This window comes from Malaclemys terrapin, chromosome 3 (genome assembly GCF_027887155.1).
Source record: "Malaclemys terrapin pileata isolate rMalTer1 chromosome 3, rMalTer1.hap1, whole genome shotgun sequence".
NCBI lineage: Eukaryota > Metazoa > Chordata > Testudines > Emydidae > Malaclemys > Malaclemys terrapin.
In genome coordinates this window covers 207,849,537-207,873,249 of record NC_071507.1, presented here as the reverse complement: position 1 = coordinate 207,873,249, position 23,713 = coordinate 207,849,537, and the positions used below count along the sequence as shown (strand labels likewise).

The window sequence follows — 23,713 nt, the reverse complement described above, 5'->3', positions numbered from 1 at the left end:
TGTGGTGGCCTCTTGTCATCCATCCCCCTGGAGGAGGAAGGCGAACACAGCTTGGGGGAGTCACCGGAGGACAAGGTGAACGGAAAAGACGTCGCTCAGGTAAATGAGTGATTAAGAAGTGACGGTTGATGATGGGGTGTAATGGAGTTAGGAACCGGGGGGGGGGGGGAGGGTTGTGTAAATTTAAAAACAAGCAGTGGGAATTTACACTGTTTCTTTTCTGAAAATCTCTCGACAGCTCGACGATGCCTTTCTAGAGGAGCAGGAGACCCTGGACAGCGTTGCATCAAGCAGCGAAGATGAACTGGGCCCACCTTGGTTCTGCTCAACGCCGATACAAATTGTTGAAGAGGACTCCGAGGATGACGGCTCTGAGGAGTTTAGGAGGAGGCTTGGCATGGAACTAACTGAGCCAGTGCCACGTTGTGAGCGTAGAAAAAGTCCTGCGGACTATTGTACGCGTTGCTGTTCATGCTGTGCTTAATCACTGCCTTAGGGAAAAGCTTTTTGAAGATTGTGAGGGCTGTGTCATAGATGTGCCAGCCCAACGGCACCGTGACTGTGTGACTTGGACTTCAGTGGCTATAAACTGCAAACTCGGGGGCCTGTGTGCTGAGCTGTGTTTGGAAATCCTATTAAACACTGGTATTGCCATTGGTTATGCTACGCAATGTCTGTGTCTAACCCCAGAACATTTAGCGCCAGGGGGGACCTTGATAAAAAACAAGCCCCAAGACATTCATTGAGCTCTGCAAAGGGCCCCCACTTGGAATGGGCACTGTAAGAGGCCCTACAGAAAAATGTATTTGAACTAAAAGAAAAAAAAATAGAAAAGAAAAGCAGCCCAGTTGTGCAGACAACGTATTCCCCCAGCCCAGCCCACAAAAGGGAATGCTAGGGAGGGATGAGCCCATCAACCTGCTGACTATTTTGAAACAAAGAGTTAGGATGGTATAAAAACCTCAGGGAGCTTGGAGCCTGTCTCTTCCAACAGAAACGCTCTTGAATTGCTGCTGGACTGCAAGAGGAGGTATGCGCCCTGTTTTGAACTCTGAAAATAGATATTCTATAATGCCATTCTTTGGCCATGCTGTCTTAGTAAATAATGGTGCCTGGCTTTATTGCAGTGTGATCTGTTTAGCATGGAACCAGGAACTTTAAGCTGCATTTCACCACCAGGCCAAGGTAAAAACCATTTTAACTATAGATGTGCTTAATACTGTTAAATTTAAAAAAAAAACTTTCAGCTATTACACAGGTTGTATAGGGATTTGGGGGTAATCCTAACTTAACATTTTTGCTTGTTCTTTAACCTGAAGGCCCAAACACACATGGCAGGGGTGGGGGCGGGGTGGTGGTGGACAGAACAACCATGTGCCTTTTCAATGCATGTGGGTTTATTGAAAAGTATTTTCTATGGATTTTAAAAGCAGTTTGGTTTTTATTTTGCAAAATGAGATGTCTTTTTACAAAATGTTTGTGGGTTTGTTTTTTAAAGCGGTAGAAATAAACTCAAAACCTGTGTTTGTTGTACAGCCTGAAATGGATGATTTTGTTTTAAAGCTGTGACTTTTCAAATAGAAAAACACCCTAACGAATATTTTATTTTTTTAACTTTACAAGACAGTTTCATGTGTTTTATAATGTTGTTTGCTTCACAGTATGGTCAAAACATGAGAGGGCAAACAAGCTCAGAAGAAAAAGGAAAGAGACAGCTGAAAAGGAAAATTCACCAGCATCAATGACTGATGGATGGATGAAGCCCAGTAAATATATTTTGCTTATTTCTTTGGTTGTTTCATGAGGTTTTGTATTTTAAGTAAATCCATAGGTGTGGGTGAGAAAGACGGTAAAGTTCAGTTTCGTAAAATGTCTTTTCTCCCCCTCATAGGCATGGGCAGCTTTCCTGACAATGCTGTAGTCGAAGCTACAGGGACACCTCCACCAGAACCGCCAAAGAACCAGGAATCTGCTTTGAGACCTTTAACAACGCTAACACAAAACAGCACAAGCAGGAGCACCGGCAGCTTTTCTGCCGCCCTAGGCAGCGGAAGGCCCCGCCCCGAAATGTCGCCCCCCCCACAGAGGCAGCGGAAGGTCCCGCCGCTGAAATACCACCGCGGTCGCCGCCCCCCAAATTGTAGCGCCCTAGGCGACCGCCTAGGTCACCTAATGGGTTGCGCCGGCCCTGAGCACAAGGGTGCAGATGAAGCATCAGGGGAGTCCAAACCTCATATACGTCAAACCCAAGGACAAAACAAAAGACTCTGGTAAAGACCAACCACGCAAACACAACTCCAGTTCCTCAGCGGCCACCACCACACCAAGCCCTGAGAAACTGAACAAAACCGCTCACATTCACAAACCCGGAGCACGCGCTCTAGGGGTTGTGAATAAAAAACCAAGGACTGACAAACCATTCTCCCAACACCATAAGCTCGTCACAGCTCCCCCATATTCTAGTATTTGGGGAAAGTATGATGCTTCATTCAGGGGAAAATATGAGGCTTTGTTCAGAATACTGGTGGCTGCTATATCCTCAGGGGTCTAAAAGAAAGGAGAGCTGGAAACCACGTCAAAAATGCAAAAGCTCTGGCGGGTGACTTTTTGAAAAATGCCTCAATTTTTCCAAAAGGGGGCTCTGAGCAGGCGTGACTACCCGTGGAAAGGGGCCTGGGTAAAAAGGGCACCCTCAAGGGTACTCATCAGCTCAGGTGTAAACAAAAGTGGGGACAGCTCTTGGTGGACAAACAAATGGCAGCCAAAAAGTTCCAGGCCAGGGTCTCAGTAAAAATTTTAAAAAGGTTAAAGAAGTAATGAGGAAAAAAACCAAAAAGAGATGCCCCCTACTGGAGGCTCTCAAACTGGCTTGTCTGAAAATGGGGAGGTGGAACCCGACTCTCACGCAGAGTCTGGTTTAGAAAATTCCCCAGAGGGCTCTCTAGAAGGTCTCCATCTGCTTCTGATGACCCTCACGGAGGCCCCTCGGAGTCTGACTCTCAAATAGCATCTGCTGTAGAAGATGCCGCTGACGGTCCCATAGAGGAACCCCCACGTAACCCTGAAAATGCAGAGGTGTATATGGAGAGAGTGAGAAGTTGGCAACGTGAATTACCTAGATTTGGGGGGTCGGTGTATTGTGAGGAATTTCGTTTTGTCAATCCTGAGGGAATCAATTCAGCTCAGCTGATGGTTTAGGCACCTAACTGCCAGAATCAGGCCCCACTGGGATTCCCAACCCCCCACCCAGCTGCTGCTCACCACTGCAGGGTCCTAAACTCGCTTGAAAGTCGTTTACAACAAGAGGGTCCTAGGAGAGGGTTTAAAACCCTGCCCTACGGCTTTTAAAAATGGATACGAGGTGGAAACACCCCTTTTCTGCAATTCTCGCGGGGCCTAGCAACTGCGGGAAAAGTTACTTTATAAAAAATGTGTTGGATAATGCCAAACAAACACTGTCTGTTATGCTTGAGAATATTGTGTGGTGTTACAGTTGTTGGCAACCTCTGTATAAAGAACTGCTTGTAACAGCTGGGGTTGCCGACCGAACACATGTCTAGCTGGGTAAAGAGAAACCTGGTCCTTGTAAAATGACTTAGCAAATCGTCCCCGCAGCAAAGGAGGGCTAGACTATGTTCGGCCTCCGACGATTTCGTAGCGGCCATCTCAGAAATAGCGCTCAAGCTCCCAACTTCCCTGCGGGTGTAATAGATTTTCTTTAACAGAGCTGCCTGTGTAGACATGACTCTTACTGGTACCGTCTTTTACTAACACAAATATGAGAGGGGACACATTCACATTGACACATTTAAATAAATACGTTTTATTAATCACCTGGTTTAACACGACCTTTTACAGCTGCCTGTAAAAATGGACTCCATAAGGGAGTCTGAGCTGGTTCATTCTTCCATTTTGTCCTTTTCCAGATTTTCCTCTTGATATCTGTGTCTCATATCATGCATCAGCTGTTTTTGCTTATGTCTATTTACTCCCACGGGGCTACCGATATGTAAGTTCTCAAAGGCTCCTAGAAAGGCATCGTCGAGTTATTGAGAGATTTTCAGAAAAGAAAGTAAGCACCCCACTACTTGTTTTTAGATTTACATAACCCGACGGTTCCTAACCCCATTACACCCCATCATCAACCGTCACTTCTTAATCACTCATTTACCTGAGTGACGTCTTTTCCGTTCACCTTGTCCTCCGGTGACTCCACCAAGCTGTGTTCGCCTTCCTCCTCCACGGGCGTGGACAAGAGGCCACCACGCTCATCAGGGTGTCTCACAAGCAGTTGCGTTTCGGGTTCTGGCGTATCCATCAACAGCTGGGCCAAAGGGCTCCCCTCAGTCGCTCCCTCCTCCTCCTCGGAACTGTCGCTGATGTAGCGCTTTCTCCACGGATGGTCAAAGGCCCTCGGGGCTAAAACAAAGTCCGAAGTTCTCACACGGGTGGTGAAGGAGTCCACGTTTCCACGATTTCTAGAGCACGCATTCCTGGTAAAAGATGGCCTCTTCTGCCCCGGCGCTGGGACTTATGGGGTGATGGTGCTGCACTCTGATTGGCAGAGGGCACTGGGAGGAGTTTTTAAAGGGGTCACACGACCCTCTTCTGGGCGGGTCACCCCGCCCTGGAACACCGCCGAATGGTCAAATCTGCTCTCGGGGCGGTCCTATGCGACTGAAACCCATCACAGTTGGTAGAGGGCGCTGGGAGGAGTTCTTAGAGAGGTCACATTATCCACTTCCGGACGGGTCACCCTGCCCCGGGACACCCCTGATTGGTCAAATCTGCTCTCGGGGCAGTCCTACGTTTCTGAAACCTCTCCTGATTGGTAGAGGGAAGTGGGAGGAGTTCTTAGAGGGGTCACATGACACAATTTGCTTCCGGTCATGTGTCCGCCTTGAACCCAGAAGTAATACCCCCCATGGGTGGGACTTCAGGTGACAGGTGGTCGGGGCTTAAGGGGTCAGGGAGTGGGGTTTAAGGGGCCAAGGGGAGGTGTTACGGTTTGATTGACGGTAGGGTCCTTATACTACTTCCGTTTTCCATACTACTGAATCCCACCCTGCCAGCATGCCCACTAACAGAAGGGGCCCACAAATTCCACCATCTCCCTAGCATCCAACGGGCACCATCAACACAGCTCTGTGTCAAGGCATCACCCATCCTCCGTCGCCTGCCATGGCCCTGCTAGTCCAGTCCAAACAATGCACCTGGAGGGTGATGGGCTTGAACACACAACTCTCAGTCCTGACGTGCAATTGCCCTCTGCTCTGCCCCTCTCCGCTGAGCTCTGCTGCTGCATCCCGCTCTGCTCTGCTCTGCAGCACCCTTGGCAACTCTAGACCTGCGCAGGGGACAGATCATCTTGCCGAACTGCCTGGTATTTTTTATGATGAGAACGAACCTCAGGACCGTTGCCCTCAAACCCAAGTCACACATACGCCTGATCAGGCTATAATCAATCCAGTCTCAGTTCCACCCGCGTCATTCGCCTTTCTCTCTTAAGTGGAAGAGTTTCTTCCAGTAATTGAAGATTTGTGGTCCATGGATTAACTATGGAGTTAAATTAACTGCAGATAATTTAAATCACCCACTTACATTTTCTGGTCCTCTGAATATCCCGACAGAAACCCGGAGCGGATAGGAATGGCTTTCGCTACATTTCATCCCAGGGTTTATCAGTTTTATTGGTTTTAGACTGTTTGGCATTTTCTTGCCATTAATCAAGTTCCTCTGAAACCCACTGCTCTGCAGATCCATTCATAATGCTCCATGGATGGATACACAGGCGGCATCACACTCGTTAGCCACCCACTTACCTGTGGCAGTTGGAAATGGGGCCCATGACCCTGAGCTCCAGAAATGCAGCCCTTGAGGAGGGAAAGGAGCAGCTCCTCCGCTATTCAGAGGAAAACAATAGAATCTAATAGATACTTAATCTGGTCTGATGTGCTTTGTGCAACACAGGACATCAGTGCATGTCCATACACAGTCCCCTGGAGATGTAGGGCTGGGGATCATTGCTTGACATGGCTGACTATGAATGGATTGCAATTAGGACTGGGTGGATTGGGTCTTGTTACCAGATGTGCCCATTACTTTGGGGTATGCTCATTTATTCGGGTTACTCTTCTGGGGAAGGGGATTCTGTAATTCTATCAGTGTACTGTTTGTGTCATTTGTGTTTTTATATGGAGCTCTACTTCTCCCTTCTGCAAGTCCCCTCCCAATGGAGCTATCCTGCAGGACCTAGGTTCCCCAGGGCTGGGTTTCTCCAGCCCCAGAACCGGATGAACACACCCACACATACATTAACAGAGCAAGTCTGAGCAGACCGGGTCAATCAGCACTGTCAAGGTGACCCCTTATATGTCTCTGGACTCACTGGGCTGGAGGAAGCAGCACTTTCAAGCTGTCCCCCCTTATATGCCCCTGGGCTCCATGGACTGGGTCAAGCAGCACTTGCAAGCTGTTACCCTTATGCATCCCAGATTCAGCACGTCCCTATCCCCAATCTCACAACACAATTGCACTGGCAGTAACCTACTCGATGAGCAAACCCCACAGTATTTTGGGCGTTGCAGGGTGTGATGGGTTGGATCACAGAAACCCCCTTGGGAGCTGCCACCTAATATACCAAGACTACCCCTGCTCCTGTTTTCCCTGACAGCTCAGGACTCCAGCACCCTGTCTTGCTGAGCCAGACACTCCCGTCTGCTCCAACACAGACCCAGGGTCTGAATCACTTGTCCCAGAGCTGCAGGTTTACCTGAAAACAGCTCACAGAAGTGTGCTTGTCTTTAGCACTCAGATGCCCGACTCCCAATGGGGTCTAAACCCAGATAAATCAGTTTCACCCTGCATAAGGCTTATGCAGGGCAAACTCATAAATTGTTCGCCCTCTATAACACTGATAGAGAGATATGCACAGCTGTTTGCTCCCCCAGCTATTAATATATACTCTGAGTAAATTACTAAATAGAAAGTGATTTTATTAAATACAGAAAATAGGATTTAAGTGGGTCCAAGTAGTAACAGACAGAACAAAGTAAGTCACCAAGCAAAATAAAATAAAATGCGCAAATCTATGTCTAATCAAACTGAATACAGATAATCTCACCCTCAGAGATGCTTCAGTAAGCTTTTGCTCAGACTGGACACCTTCCAGCCTGGGCACAATTCTTTCCCCTGGTACAGCTCTTGTTGCAGCTCAGGTGATAGCTAGGGGATTCTTCATGATGGCTCCTCTCCCCTCTGTTCTCTTCCACCCCTTTATATATCTTTTGCATAAGGCAGGAACCCTTTGTCCCTCTGGGTTTCCACCCCCTCTCACTGGAAAAGCACCAGGTTAAAGATGGATTCCAGTTCAGGTGACATGATCACATGTCATATTTGGGGTCGGGAAGGAATTTTCCTTCAGGGTAGATTGGCAGAGGCCCTGGAGGTTTTTCGCCTTCCTCTGCAGCATGGGGCGGGGGTCACTAGCTGGAGGATTCTCTGCTAATTGAAGTCTCTAAACCACAGGATTTGGGGACTTCAACAGCAGAGTCAAGGGAAAGGGTTGGGACGGCTTTGTGGCCTGCATCATGCAGGAGGTCAGACTAGATGATCATGATGGTCCCTTCTGACCTTAAAGTCTATGAGTCTATGTCACTGCAAGACTTCATTGCCCACTTGCCAGCACACACATACAGGAAGACTAACAGGTAAACACAGCCATTTGCAGACAATGGTCCTTGTTAATGGGAGTCGTCAAGATTGCAAACCATCATTAATGGCCCATACTTTACATAATTACAATAGGCCCTCAGAGTTATATTTCATATTTCTGGTTTTAGATATAAGAGTGGTACATTTCTACAAATAGGATGATCACACTCAGTAGATTATGAGTTTTGTAATGATACCTTACAAGAGACCTTTTGCACGAAGCATATCCCAGTTACATGATAATAAGTGAATATAATGTTTTTATAAAACCATATAGACTGCACAACGTCACACAGGGATCTTTAGCTTAGGTAAAAGAAGCGTTGCTGTAGAGTGAATGGGGGAAGCTAAAATCACAAACGAGTAAAGTTCAGCAAGAGAAAAAGAAGCAACCAACTTAACCATAAAAGTTATTTATTGAATAATAGTGATAACTACACTAGGAGGGCTAAACCAACATAACCATATATGATTAAAGGTTAATACCTAAGGTAGAAAGGAAAACAGAGAGAGAGAGAAAGAGGGGGGATCTCACCCACTCCATGAGGCTTGAACTGGTCGGGGTTCCCAGATGATGGTGGTAGCTGAGGGTCCTGAATGCTGGAGACAGGCAGAGCCCCCAGCACGGTCAGTCAGGAGAAGATGGAGTTCCAGTGGAACTGGTGCATAGTTTGGATCTAAGCATCAGAACCCTGACTGGAGGGTGAGTAGGGATTTTTGTAGAGAAATGACAATGGTTGAAGGGAGAACACTAGATTTGTTTCTAGGTAAGCTGGTGACTCAAGGGTTTTCTTTAGACTAGACAATAGGAGCTGATCCCTCTTGGCTATGGGTGGTGTTTTCTTCCAGGGAGCTCACAATGCGACTAGGCTGCTTCAGTATTTGGATATCAATTAAGGATTCATTACTTAGAATTGGTCTGATAATTGCTGAGCTGGGTGTGTGCAGACATAGGTTCATTAGCATCTGGAGCAGAGATTCCCAGGATGCAGTGCTTCCCTGCTTTTTCTGGTCCCAGAATTCAGTGTGGTTCTCTGTTCTCCATTCTGTATGTAAACTGAGATGTCTTCCTGTCCCATCTTCCATGCAGATGAGGCGAGGGGAGTTGTCTCTGCTCTCCATTCTGTATGCAATGGAGATGTCTTCATCTTGTCACCCTTGTCAGGAGGGGTCTAGGTGTTTCTCCCAGCACCCTTCACTGCTCTCTGCAAGTTTTGTCCTCTGATGGGTTTTGGTTTATGCAGAGGATGGTGGGGAGGCGGGGGTCTTTCATGAGTCAGGCTGGATAATGCACCCTGGTTCCCCAAGAACACAGAGGTGTCTGGTATCAGTCTAGCCCTGTGGTGGGCAACCTGCAGCCCGCGGGCCGCACACAGCTTGTCAGGGTAATCCAGTGGTGGGTCGCGAGACAATTTTACATTGACTGTCCCCAGGCACGGCCGCCCGCAGCGCCCAGTGGCCGTGGTTCACCATTCCTGGCCAATGGGAGCTGCGGGAAGTGGCGGCCAGCACATCCCTGCAGCCTGCGCTGCTTCCCGCGGCTCCCATTGGCCGGGAATGCAGAACTGCAGCCACTGGACGCTGCGAGTGGCTGTGCCTGCGGATGGTCCCATCTCTTTCTTGAGTGGTAACAGCTAATACAGACCCCGTCATTTATATGGATAGTTGGGATTAGTCTTTTCCATCTTGTCTGGGTCGGGTTCCCTGGAGGCCTCACTCCCCTGAAGGCAAGGGAATCTGACCCCGCTGTTGGGTGTGTCACGGATTGAGTGAGACGTGGCTGATTTTTCACCCTCTGTCTCTTTGTTTAATGGTGGCTCAGGTCCCTTTTGCAGAGGGAGCAGGAGCTGGACCTTGGAGTCTCTTCAGGGCAGGGACCGTGTCTCCCTGTAGATGCGAGTTCAGCACGTGGCACAATGGGAGTGTGACCGGGTGTGCCACTCATGGGGTGTTCGTTTGACACCTCCTGCTGGTCACTCTGTGGATTAGCTCCAAGGTCAACACCCTTTCCATGGTTGCATGCCGTCACACAGTCTGTTCTCTTCAGGCTGCAGCTCCTCTCTTGTTCCGGGAACCACATCCTCCTCTTTGTGACTCAGCCCCCTAGTCAGGTCACTCAGGATTTCCCCCCCTGCTGGAGTACAGTCCTTCAATTCTCTGTCACTCCTGCAGTGACCCTGGCAGTCTTCCTGTTCACTGCCCCACTGGTCTATGCCTCACCCTCGGTGGCTGGTAGGGGAACTGGGGCCTGCCCTCTACTCCGGGTTCAGTCCAGGGATCCTCAGCTAGGGTGACCAGATCGCAAGAGTGAAATATCAGGACACACTGGGCGAGCGGGGCAGGGGCAGGGGAGAGGACGACAATGACAGACACAGGTGCACAGAGCCATGAGAGGGGGCCCTAGGAAGCTGCGAGAGGGGTTGTACGGCCCCTGCTGCAGCCCGCACCACAAGCCACAGGGCAAGGACACCCATTGAATTCAATGAGAATTTTGCATGTGAATTGATGTACCCAGTTCTGAGATTATAAAGCCAGAAGGGATCCGGTGATCACCTGGTCTCACCGCCTGTATAGCACAGACATAGAACTTCCCCAAAATAATTCCTAGAGGATAGCTTTTAGAAAAACACCATAACCCTTAGTATACTGTTAATTGTTAATTACTCTCACCATTGAAAAGGTATGCCTTATATCCAGTCTGAATTTGTCTAGCTGCAACTTCCAACCGTTGGCTCACGCTCTACCTTTCTCTGCTAGACTGAAGGGCCCATTAACAACTATTTGTTCCCCAGGTAGATACTTACAGTCTATAACCAAGTCACTTCTTAACCTTCTCTTTGTTAAGCTAAATAGATTGAGGTCCTTGAGTTGATCACTATAAGGCATGTTTTATAATCCTTTAAATCAGTCTTGTGACTCTTCTCTGAACACTCTCCAATTTATCAATATCCTGCTTAAATTGTGCACCCCAGAACTGGACACAGGATTCCAGCAGTGGTTGCACCAGTGCCAAATACAGAGATAAAATAACCTCTCTCCTCCTACTTGACATTCCCCTATTTAGGCATCTGCTCACCCGATTTCTGTATGCATTTCCCCAGGGTTTTTTTGTAAAAATCAAAACTGAACTGCCCCAGAAATTCTGGCCTGTGGAATCATCGTGAAACTCGCATGGCTCCAACCCTGCCGATGAACCTTTAGATCCACTGCACAGACTTCTGCCACTTGAGCTAATGGAGTAAGTGATGGCAGAGGCAGTAGGTTGTCATCCTATATGTGATAGATCAGCTCTATAGGGGGATGAGACACTTTTTTTTGCAAGTGGGTTTCACAGATATCTGCTGACAGAAGAGGAACTGTGAAACTCAGGAATCCTGGGTCTATTCCAGGCTCCTGAATGGAGTGGTCTCTAGTAGTCAAAGACCCGTCTTCCCCGTCCCCTCCAGTCTATGTCTATCCTATTGCTGTCTAACCCACCCCAACTCCTCATCTGATTTCAACTGCCCCCCACTACCGCTCTGGCTTCCTTGTCCCAGTTTCCTGGTCCTGTCTCACTCTCCTCTCTCCCCGCCCCCATCCCTCAGATGGGATGTTCGTTCCAGACTGGCAAAATTATAAGGCTTCCCAACATTTCAACACTTCCCATTCTAAATTTTCGGTTGCTTAACTATAGGCTAGCTCTGCCTACAACAAAGCATATTCAGAACCTCTGATTAAAGGGATTATAAGTGTAGCAACCTCCATCATAGCTAGTCACCAAAGATTGAACTCGAGCCATCCAGACTTAGAAGCATGAGCTTCTACTACTTGAGTTCAAGATCTAACTCCCTTAGCTGGTAGCTATACAGTTATCCTCTAAAAATCCACCAGAGGAGGGCACAAAACACAGGTTGGACAGTGAATTACAAAAGTGCCAAATATTATTATTAGACCTGCAATACTTTTTACAATGAACATCAGCGGGGGATAAACTGGGAGTTTAAGAAAATTTGGAAAAAAAATTTAGAACAACATTCAGTGCTGTGGTTTAAAAGAAAAAAACCTGTTAAAACTCATAACTTAGCAGTATTCAGTGTTTGAAAAAAAACCCAACTTTTAGGAGCTCTGGGATACAAGTTAAGAACGTTGAAACAGGAGGATGTTCTGCTTAGTTACCACGTGGGCAAGGCGGCGTGCTATGGAATACTTGCAAGATTTCACTGGAATGTTTTACAATATAGAGCAGCGCAATGCTGATTCCATTGATATCGTTGAGCAATTCAGGCTGATTTTATTTCAGCCACATCTTAATAGTTTTGAATACTATAGATCACAATTTTCAGCTCAGTTGGTCTGAACAGGCACAGCTTTAAAATTGCTCTGCTCTAAAGTGTATATTAACTACAATGTTATAAACCTGCATGTCAGAGAACTGTGTGCCACTACTACGAGACAGTGGCACAAGGCAATTCAGTGTGAATCACAGCAATGTAGGACTGGAAGGGACATCAACAGGTCATCTAGTCAAACCCCTGCACTGAGGCAGGACTGAGTAACAACAACACTGGACCATCCTTGACAGGTGTTTGTCTAACCTCTTAAAAAACTCCAATGACTGCTATTCCATAACCTCTCTAGGTAATTTGTCCAGTGCTTAACCACCTCTACAGTTAGGAAGTTTTTCCTAATGTCTAACCTAAATCTCCCTTACTACAATTTAAGCCCATTGCTTCTTTTTCCTGCATGTCCTGAATGGCACGGGGGTGAGTCCAGGCAGTGGGATTGGGGGGAGGGAGGTCGTGGAAGTCGGTGGGTGTGTGGGGATGGACCAGGGGAAGCAGGGTGGAGGAACTGAGGGGGACAGGACTGGGATGGGGGGAGCAGGGTAGGGGCTGAGGGGAGCATGAATGGGACAGGGTAGAGAGCTGTGTAGAGTGGGACGGGATGGGGAGAGGGACAGGGTCTGGAGGGGATGAGACGGAGGGGAGCAGGACTGGAATGGGGGGGAAGTTGAGGGGGTGGGACAGCAGGGGGAGCAATGGGGGTGGGATGATGGGAGAGGCTGAAGATATTTGGGGTAGGGCAGGGACTGAGGGCAGTGGGTTCGGGGTGGGAGGTACAGGGGGGACTGCGGGGGAGGCTGAGGGAACAGGGTCAGGGCGGGGGCTGAGGGCAGTGGGTTTGGGGTGGGAGGTACAGGGGGACTGCGGGGGAGGCTGAGGGAACAGGGTCAGGGCAGGGACTGAGGGCAGTGGGTTTGGGGTGGGAGGTACAGGGGGACTGCGGGGGAGGCTGAGGGAACAGGGTCAGGGTGGGGGCTGAGGGCAGTGGGTTTGGGGTGGGAGGTACAGGGGGGACTGCGGGGCAGGCTGAGGGAACAGGGTCAGGGTGGGGGCTGAGGGCAGTGGGTTTGGGGTGGGAGATACAGGGGGGACTGCAGAGGAGGCTGAGGGAACAGGGTCAGGGCGGGGGCTGAGGGCAGTGGGTTTGGGGTGGGAGATACAGGGGGGACTGCAGAGGAGGCTGAGGGAACAGGGTCAGGGCGGGGGCTGAGGGCAGTGGGTTTGGGGTGGGAGGTACAGGGGGGACTGCGGGGGAGGCTGAGGGAACAGGGTCAGGGCGGGGGCTGAGGGCAGTGGGTTTGGGGTGGGAGGTACAGGGGGCACTGTAGGGGAGGCTGAGGGAACAGGGTCGGGGTGGGGGCTGAGGGCAGTGGGTTTGGGGTGGGAGGTACAGGGGAGACTGCGGGGGAGGCTGAGGGAACAGGGTCAGGGCGGGGGCTGAGGGCAGTGGGTTTGGGGTGGGAGATACAGGGGGGACTGCAGAGGAGGCTGAGGGAACAGGGTCAGGGCGGGGGCTGAGGACAGTGGGTTCGGGGTGGGAGGTACAGGGGGGACTGCGGGGGAGGCTGAGGGAACAGGGTCAGGGCGCAGGCTGAGGGCAGTGGGTTGGGTCTACACTGGCACCTCTCAGCATTGCTGTGCCGGGCGGCAGACCTGCGCCAGCGCTCCCCTGGCGATGGAAGAGTCCTCAGTGGAAATGCAGACTTCATGACACAGACCCTCCTCGACACGTCAAACCTGATGCTGCTCTGGTCAGTCGCTAGGCTCTTGTCACTTTCAAACCCATGCAGGGGATCTGGCTCTTTTTCAGTTCTCAGGTTAAGAAAAGCCTCTGCATTTTGTGAGGGCTTCAGCATTCACATTCCTACTTCACCAACTGTCTGCTTGACACATTGCTCCCAGGGCATTCATTTTCGGGGGGGAGGGATAGCTCAGTGGTTTGAGCTTTGGCCTGCTAAACCCAGGGTTGTGAGTTCAATCCTTGAGGGGGCCACTTGGGAATCTGGGGCAAAATCAGTACTTGGTCCTGCTAGTGAAGGCAGGGGGCTGGACTTGATGACCTTTCAAGGTCCCTTCCAGTTCTAGGAGATGGGATATCTCCATTATTATATTCATTCATTATCGGCAGGTCCATCAGATTAACGAGCAACACAGGGGGAAGCAACACAATGGTGTCAAGGATTTTTAATTTTTCAAACCACTTTGGCCTCAACAGGGATAACAGCAAATCTGGAAAGAGCAGATGGGTGCCAGGATGGGTTTGGGTATTTATTTATTTAGTTATTTAAGTGAAAATGTTTGGGTCTGAGCAAAGGCTGCAAACTTCCCTTTGGAAGCCTCTGCTGATCTTTTGCCCCAGGGGCTAACGACAGCCTGGAATCCAGGACAGATTTCCACATCCATGCAGGGTGAGATAATGGGGGGAGGGGAGGGGAGGGACTGTGGGGGAGGCAGAGGGAACAAGGTCGGGGTGGGGGCTGAGGGCAGTGGATTGAGGGTGGGGGGCACAGGGGGGACTGTGGGGGAGGCTGAGGGAACAGGGTCAGGGTGGGGGCTGAGGGCAGTGGATTGAGGGTGGGGGGCACAGGGGTGACTGCAGGGGAGGCAGAGGGAACAGGGTCGGGGTGGGGGCTGAGGGCAGTGGGTTTGGGGTGGGAGGTACAGGGGAGACTGCGGGGGAGGCTGAGGGAACAGGGTCAGGGCGGGGGCTGAGGGCAGTGGGTTTGGGGTGGGAGATACAGGGGGGACTGCAGAGGAGGCTGAGGGAACAGGGTCAGGGCGGGGGCTGAGGGCAGTGGGTTTGGGGTGGGAGGTACAGGGGGGACTGCGGGGGAGGCTGAGGAACAGGGTCAGGGCGCAGGCTGAGGGCAGTGGGTCGGGTCTACACTGGCACCTTTCAGCATTGCTGTGCCGGGCGGCAGACCTGCGCCAGCGCTCCCCTGGCGATGGAAGAGTCCTCAGTGGAAATGCAGACTTCATGACACAGACCCTCCTCGACACGTCAAACCGGATGCTGCTCTGGTCAGTCGCTAGGCTCTTGTCACTTTCAAACCCATGCAGGGGATCTGGCTCTTTTTCAGTTCTCAGGTTAAGAAAAGCCTCTGCATTTTGTGAGGGCTTCAGCATTCACATTCCTACTTCACAAACTGTCTGCTTGACACATTGCTCCCAGGGCATTCATTTTCATTCCTTATCGGCAGGTCCATCAGATTAACGAGCAACACAGGGGGAAGCAACACAATGGTGTCAAGGATTTTTAATTTTTCAAACCACTTTGGCCTCAACAGGGATAACAGCAAATCTGGAAAGAGCAGATGGGTGCCAGGATGGGTTTGGGTATTTATTTATTTAGTTATTTAAGTGAAAATGTTTGGGTCTGAGCAAAGGCTGCAAACTTCCCTTTGGAAGCCTCTGCTGATCTTTTGCCCCAGGGGCTAACGACAGCCTGGAATCCAGGACAGATTTCCACATCCATGCAGGGTGAGATAATGGGGGGAGGGGAGGGGAGGGGAGGGACTGTGGGGGAGGCAGAGGGAACAGGGTCGGGGTGGGGGCTGAGGGCAGTGGATTGAGGGTGGGGGGCACAGGGGGGACTGTGGGGGAGGCTGAGGGAACAGGGTCAGGGTGGGGGCTGAGGGCAGTGGATTGAGGGTGGGGGGCACAGGGGTGACTGCAGGGGAGGCAGAGGGAACAGGGTCGGGGTGGGGGCTGAGGGCAGTGGATTGAGGGTGGGGGGCACAGGGGAGACTGCAGGGGAGGCAGAGGGAACAGGGTCGGGGTGGGGGCTGAGGGCAGTGGATTGAGGGTGGGGGGCACAGGCAGGACTGTGTGGGAGGCTGAGGGAACAGGGTCAGGGTGGGGGCTGAAGGCAGTGGGTCGGGTGAGATGATCGGGGGGAGGGGAGGGACTGCAGGGGAGGCAGAGGGAACAGGGTCAGGGGGGCTGAGGGCAGTGGATTGAGGGTGGGGGGCACAAGGGGGACTGTGGGGGAGGCTGAGGGAACAGGGTCAGGGTGGGGGCTGAGGGGAGCCCCCCCAGAGGGACCTCCCAGGGGGCCAGGTGAGCCCAGCAGTGCTTACCTGGAGCGGCTCCCAGGAAGCATCCAGCAGGCAGGTCCCTCCCAGTCCCTCTGGCCCCTTCCTAGGGTCGGGTCGAGGGGAGGGAGGCTGGGGCGGGCTCCCTGCCCTAGTCTACAAGCCCCACCCTGCTGCAGCATGCACGGGAGCAAGACCTCCTCGCTGCCGCTCTGTGGGCCGGGGCAGGGTCAGGGCTGTGCTCTGCAGGCTCCTACAGGCCGGCCAGGCAGGGGGCCCCATGGGCTGGCGCCCCCATGCGGGGAGCTCAGCTGCGCGCTGCCCCAGGAGGGAAGGTGGGTGGCGCCGGTGGCGCCGGCTTGCCGCAGTCTCCCTCATATAGGGTGACCAGACGTCCCGACCAATGTAAGGTCGGGACGCGGGACAAGTCCCCTAAAATCAGGACTGTCCCGATAATATCGGGATGTCTGGTCACCCTATCCTCAGCCCAGCAGTTCTTGACTTTCCTCTCTTAGTCCTCACGGCTCCTTCCCTGGACTGTTTCCTACCACTCCTGGTTCTCCTCCACCCCCCTTCCTCTGGGAGTACAAGCTCCAAATACTCCTTCCTCCTCCCAGGGAGTGACTGCAGCCTATGCATCTCTGCAGCCTCCAAACACGTCCCCCTCTTCCCAGCAGCAGCCCTGGCTGTTGCCAGCTTTCTGGCTTCATAGGCCTGGCCTATTCCTGCCCAGCTGAACCTGCTTGCCATCAATTCTCTGCTCCCTGGCTCTTCCTCCAGGTGTAGCCTATGGCGTTAATAGGCCTGGCTGGGCACCTTACCCCCTTCCAGTCCTGTGTGGTGTGGACACCCGTCACAGAGCATGATCCTGGCTGGTGCGTTTGGGCACCGCTCTAATGTCCATTAATAGGGGGCAGGGCCAGATTCTCCAAAGCTGCCCCGGATCTCTCCAGCCAGCTTTGCTTTCCCCCAGCCCCTTTCACCCTAGAGCCCGAGTTGAAACTAGCTTCTTTGTGTGACATCCTCCTTTGGGTACCTGGCCTGCCAGGAGTTACTCAGCCAATCCCTGCTTCCCGGACAAGAGGCTGCCCAATCAGGAAAGGCCATTGGCTCGGCAGATCAGCTGGTTTGGGGGTGATGTCATAGCGAGATCCTGGCATGTTGGGCTTCCTGGTGAAGCATTTAACAGCATTAAGTGAGTAGCACTGGGCGCGACAGCCCAGGCGCTGGGCGTTGGGGGTAAGTAGCAAAGGAAGGCAGTGGGAGCGAAGCAGTGAGGAGCTCAGGGAGGGAGACCAGCGGGGGGGTCTGTTGCTTTGGTGGGTTTGAACCCTGGGATCCCAGGTGGGTTGTGCCTGGCATTGGGTTAGCAGGACAATCCCAGCGGGAGGAAGTGGCGCGAGGGGGTTTTACAAAACCCATTGGCGCCGTTTACCGTCTTTCTATTCCGTGTCTCCTAAAAGCCCGGGCAGGGGCTGAAAGCGCCGCGATCCCCCCATGCAGAGTGGCTCCCCGTCACTGGGTGTGTCCAGCTGCCGGCTCCCTCTTTGTCTGTCTGTCCTGTCTGACTCCCACGTGCTGGCTCGCTCTCACCCCTTGGGAGGGCCCACTTTGCTTTGCTGCTTGGCGAGGTGCAGGCTCCGGTGCCTGTAGCAGCATCCAGGAGTGGGAGCCACTGGACCACTCCAAGAGAGACGCCCAGCTCCACCCCAACAGCTGGGCGCCAGCTCCTTCCTCTTCCTCATCATCCCAGAGCTCATCTGTGCTTGGAGCAGGGCTGCCTGTGCCCCGCTGGTGGGTGCATCCACCCGGCAGGGAGAAAGTGCAGTGAGTCCAAATCTAAATGCACTGGTTGGTTCTTTCCTTCCAAAAGTGGGGGCCAGTGTTTACTCTGGGGCTGGATTCTGTATATTTGACTTTTTCTTTCCTACTAATCTGTCTAGCCATAACTGGATTGCATGGGGGTTTCTCTCTCTGTCTTTCTTTCCTTCTCAACCCCACAATAGGTGCATTGGGCCTGATTCTGATCTCCAGCTGGTGTAAATGAGGAGTAGCCCCACTGAAGTGAGTTTGCGTGGGGTAAAGTCAGTGTACGTGGGATCAGGATCAGGCCCGCTGCGTTCAAGGCTCGCGGGCTGTACCCAGAGCACAGGCGGGTCTCTGATCCCACTTCCCATCTGGCTGCAAATAGCTGCCTCCCTGTCCACGCACCCCACCCACCTTTGGGGGGGGAACTCCATTAGCCCCGACTGGGGCTAGTTAGGGTCACTCCCAGTTCCAGAACATGCCCCGAGGATGTCACCTTTGGGGGCAGCCCCACCTGAGAGCCAGCTGGGGTGGGACGGGATTGCTGGGGCCTGGCCCGGGGGTTCCCAGGTGGGACGTCCCAGAGACGGAGCGTTCCAAAGAGGCTTCCCCTGCCTTGCTAGATGGGAACAGCAGGCACGAAAGCAGTGAGACGTGAGGAAGCAGCCAGGGGACGGGGGTGCTGTCAGTGCTGGAAAGCTGGGGCGGAGGGGAGTCTGCTTTATTGATGGAGGCAGGAAACGTTCTTTCCTTGTGATGTCTTTAAATATTTATTTCAGATGGGGGAGGGGCAGGTGAGAGAGAGGAGAACTGGGCAGCAGCTGGAGGGCCAAGAAATGCATCGAGCTTTTAAAAGCTGAACCAGCCCTGGGGAGGCTGGAGGTTTCCCCACCTGGGGAGGGCTGTGCAGGCAAATCGCACCTGCCCTTCCAGCCGCACGGGCGCCTCATTGTTCAGCCCAGATGAGCTCATCTGGCATTATGCAGGGCGGCTGCTGCCTCTGTCTAGCAAACAGCAGCGCTCCCAGCAAAACTAACTGGGAGTCGTCAGTGGGCTTCTTTTAATCTCCAGCGCCTACTTGCACAGTCCCGATGGGCTCCCTGCCCTGCAGCCTGCCTGGCCTACGGGCTGTTTCCAGCCGGGATGCTGGTGCCCCTCACTCCTGACCTGCAGCCCCCCTGCTATCCCAGCCCTGGGCTCCCCACACAGCCATGTCCATGCCCCTCACTCCTGACCTGCAGCCCCCCATAGCTCGGAGCAGGCCCAGAGCTCCGGAACACCAGGAGCCGACCAGCCCGCGGCCCCGTTCCGCCGGCCGGCAGGAGCGCCGGGAGCCGAGCAGCCCATGACCCCATTCCGCCAGCCGGAGCACTGGGAGCCGGTCAGCCCGCGGCTGTGTTCCGTCGGCCGGAGCGCCGGGAGCCGGCCAGCCCGCGGCATTGCCGAGAGCGGGCAAGAACCCAGCTGGAGTGATTCTGAGGTGCCTGCGGAGGCGCTCAGGGCAAGGGGAGTTCGCCCCCCGGCTGGGGCAGTGCCAGGCGGGCAGGACGGGGGTGTGGGGCTTTCAGAGCTGCCTCCGCTGGCGTCATAGCTGGACTCAAGGTCCATACTTTGCCAGCAGATAATGGCCAGCTTAATGGCCAGCCTGCGGCCCCGTTCCGCTGGCCAGAGCACCGGGAGCCCGCCAGCCCGCAGCCCCGTTCCGTTCGGCTGGAGCACCGGGAGCCGGCCAGCCCGCATCCCCGTTCTGTTCGGCTGGAGCGCCGGGAGCCGGCCAGCCCGTGGTTCCATTCCGCCGGCCGGAGCACCGGAAGCCGGCCAGCCCGCGGCCCGAGAGGGGTGCTGGGAGTGCGGACAAGAGGGACATTTTCGGCGGGATTGCCCATTTATGGACTGCAATTATGGACAAGCCTGGGTTGCCGGAAGAAGGGCCCGGAAGAGAGGACTGGGAAAGCTCGTGGTCCCCGTCCGGGTCGAGGGGATCCGCACAAATGCCCTCATGACTCGGGGTGCAGCCAGACCCTCATATGGGAGGGGCTGGTCCCCAACCTCAAACTCGGGCCCCTCGATCCATTTACAATGTGTACATGGGGACATCCACCCTTACCCCACGGCCTTGGTGAAGATAGAAGTCTGCCGCCGCGAGGGGAGCCTCCGGGTGGGCGTGGCCCCCAGGTTAGCCTACCCGGTGGTACTGGGGCGAGACTGGCCAGGCTTCGGGGAGGTTCTCCAGAAGTACCAACTGCCCGACCCACGAACGGGCAGGCTGAGGCCTCCGGGAGCGGGGCTGCTCGGGCGCACGATGAGGATCGACCCCGGAGAAGGGACCTCGGCACCGGAGGAGATACCCGCAACTCCTCCCGCAGCCAGGCCCCGTTCGGTGGGAGAGGCCCAGGCGGAACTGGAGCGAGACGTGGACTGTGTTCAGGAGAAGAGGGAAGACTGAACCCTAAGTAGAGCCTGGGAACAAGCCACCAGCCCGGACTCCAATGGAGACCCGCCTCCGTGAGCCCCACAGGGTCCCCGCTTTGAGATATGGCGGGATCGTCTCTATTGGATCGCCCAAGAACTCTAGACCCAAGAGACGTTCCGCCAGCTCTTGATTCCCAGGAGGCTGCAGCAAGGCCTCCTACAACTAGCCCATGCAAACCCCTGGGCAGGACACCTGGGGCGGGAGAAGACCCTCCAGAGGGTGGCTCGCCGGTTCTTCTGGCCGGGCATACACCAAGAGGTTCGGGACTATTGTGCGTCTTGCCCGGAATGCCAGCTGGCAGGACCGAAGGGGATAGTCCGGGCACCCCTGGTACCCATGCTGGTCGTCGGCATACCCTTCGAATGGATTGGGATGGACCTCGTCGGCCCCCTTGAAAGAAGCAAGACGGGGAATCGCTTCATCCTAGTGATCATGGACTACACGATAGGTTACCCGGAAGCCGTTCCCCTAAAAACGGCAACAGCGCCTGCAATTGCTAATGAACTAGTTAAGATTTTTGCTAGAGTCGGGATACCTGCGGAAATCCTGACAGACCAGGGCATGAATGTGTCCTCCAAACTGATAGCCGAACTGTGTCACCTCCTCCACATACAAACGCTCTGGACGTCTGTTTACCATCCGCAGACAGATGGCCTGGTGGAACGTTTCAATGGCACCTTGAAATCCATGCTACGGAAGTTCGTGGAAGAGGACCCTACACATTGGGATACACTGTTGCCAGCACTGTTGTTCGCCATAAGGGGGGTACCCCAGGTCTCGACAGGGTTCTCGCCCTTTGAACAAGTCTTGTACGGAAGGCAGCCCAGGGGGATCTTGGACCTCCTGAAGGAGGAGTGGGAAGCCCAGGAGACGTGAGTTCTTGGGACCACCCAGTACGCGTTACACATCCGAAAGTGGCTCCAAACACTAAGGGCCTTTGCCCGGGAGAACTTGATACAGGCCAAGCGAGCCAAGAACGCCTCTGTAACCACGGGACTAGGGGGCGGAGTTTCGGCCCAGGAGACCGGGTCTTGCTCTTGCTGCCCTCAGCTGAGTCGAAACTTCTGGCCAAATGGCAGGGCCCCTTCGAGGTAGTCCAGCGAGCTGGGCCAGTGGACTACGAGGTCCGACTATCGGGGCGACGGAGGGAGACGTGTTACCGCCATATTTTATGATAAAGAAAAGACGATCTATCGTTAATGATATTCCAGGTGTATCTCTCTGCTGCACTATGTCTCTTTTAATTAAAAATTTAAATAGGAAAAAAAGGCACACAACTTGAGTATTTTCTGAGCTATGTGTGAACTCTTTGTGTGGCCTCCCATCAATATCTTCAGTCTTTAAAATACGGAGATCTCCTTTGGAAGTGAACTTACTCCAGTCTTTCCCCAATCATGGTAAGGACTACAGGACCTAGTGAATCAAGCTCTTTCCACAGTGACCAGATGGGCTGCACAAACTGACTGTCTGATATCAGTTTCCGAGAGTACTTCAAATATTCGACTGGGATAAGAGGTTAACAATGAGACTGATCAGTGGTAGCTGTTATTTAAAGTCATGCAAGAAGAATAAAATCACTGAATAAGAGACAAACTTTTCTCAGTGACATGGAAAAACCTGTGAATGTTCTGTTGCTCGTCTGCGGACCTCCATCCAAACAAACCCCAAATTAGCAAAGGACCTGCTGGCAAATGTTTTTCAAGAGCCCCTTCCCCAAGAGATGGGACTTGTTTTAGAAACTGCCTTCGGTGTTAGGGATGTAATTAATGGAGAATGCAAGTGCTAGAAATTAAGGGGCTACTCTTCAGTGCCAAGAGCAACAACTCCCAATGAGTTGGGTGTCTCACTGCTCCCCTTTATGCCTTTGAAAACATCCCCCTAAATGTCGAGCTGTTAGATTGGCCACACAGGGCAGGTGGCTAGACATTTAGCTATTAGCAAATTGTGCCCACAGTTTTTTTTCATTTGCAGTTCATTCTTCGTCTGCTGGAATTATTCAGTACTCCCTATCTGAAATGTGAGCGATGTGGATTAGCTGATCACTCATGCGTTGGGGAAGGGAAGGATGAGGAGCAGTTCTCCTCTCCACATTCAGCTGGTGGGAGCCATTGCTTGAAAGCCTGATTATTATACGGATAGTCCCTCTCCCCAGCCCAATCCCCAAACCACTTCCTTGTCTCAGCCTTCCCTATTACGCGTGGGCCCTATGAAATACACCACCCCGGGCCTCAGAAACCCCCTGGCTCGAAGGCCTTCCGAGCTCCCCCTACTCCTGATCTTGTTGCCCTAAACCAGGTGCCTAAACTTGCTGATTCACACCAGCTGAGGATCTCACCCACAGAGCACATCTCCTCGCCTTTCCTTGTGCCAGTTCTTCTGTAGTGTGGGAGGGGGTGGGAGGGACAGGTGTGCTCTGTGGCACAGTTTGCTCTTCCAGGGCCGGCCTTACGGGTGGGCCTCCGGGCAACTGCCCAGAGCACCAGGAAGCGTCATGCGGCAGTGCAGAGGTGTGCACTGCCGGCGTAGTTAGAAACTGCTCCCGGCTGGCAGGGGAGCGCCAGGTGGGAGGCGCCCAGATTTCTCCCTGCTCCCTCCCGGTGGAGGAACATAGGGGCGGGGTTAGCAGCAATGACATACAGATACTGCTCACCCCTCCAACATTCCTACGTCCTCCCCCAGGGGCTGTGAGGGGGGAGCGAGGAGCAACACCGTGCGCTCCGTGCATCCAGGTCAGTTTCCTCATGTGGGCGCAGGAGGGGGTTCAGGGGAAATGGGGGGTGTACCACACCCATGGGGGCCAAGGGCCCCAAATACAAGTTCGCCCAGACTGCCATTTTCCCTAAGGCCGGCCCTGTGCTCCTCTGCCCACACCGCTGGGGCTTTTATGGGTAAGATGACAATGACCATGTCAAAATATACCAGTTTTCCCCTTCTGTGATGTGGAACTGCTGGGGGAGAGGCTATGAGGTAGCGGCACGTGGTGTGTTCCCTGAAAGCAGGGTACCGCTAAAGGAGCTTTTGCTGCGTCTGGAATTCATGGGCGGTTTGACCACAGGTCCCTGCAGCGGGGCCCATCACTTGAATGGAATGTTAGAGCATAAAGTCAGCCCAGAACATCTCAGCATTTGCCGGATGATTCTGAGACATGTTCCGTATAGTTTGTGGTTGGCATTTAATAGAGAGATGGGTAATGAAAAAGGGGAAATGCCCCTGGGAAAGGACTGCTGTTCTATTGGGGGGAGGGGGGGAATGAAGTATATGTGGACAAAGGACAGACTTTGCCAGGAATGAACGACATATGAGATTCAGGACATTCCTGTGTGTAAAACTGGGAGTGAAAATGTAGACAAACTTCAAATCATTGA

General features: G+C 53.0%; 1 protein-coding gene across 1 annotated transcript in view; it reads right to left on the bottom strand.

Annotated features, from left to right (window-relative positions):
- CGREF1 (cell growth regulator with EF-hand domain 1) overlaps positions 1-16,138 on the bottom strand; it is a 79,918-nt gene extending 63,780 nt beyond the window's left edge. Inside the window, exon 1 of the mRNA XM_054022116.1 lies at positions 16,115-16,138. The gene's annotated coding sequence lies outside the window, so the exon portion shown is untranslated. The remainder of the gene's footprint in view (positions 1-16,114) is intronic.
- Positions 16,139-23,713: the final 7,575 nt, after the last annotated feature.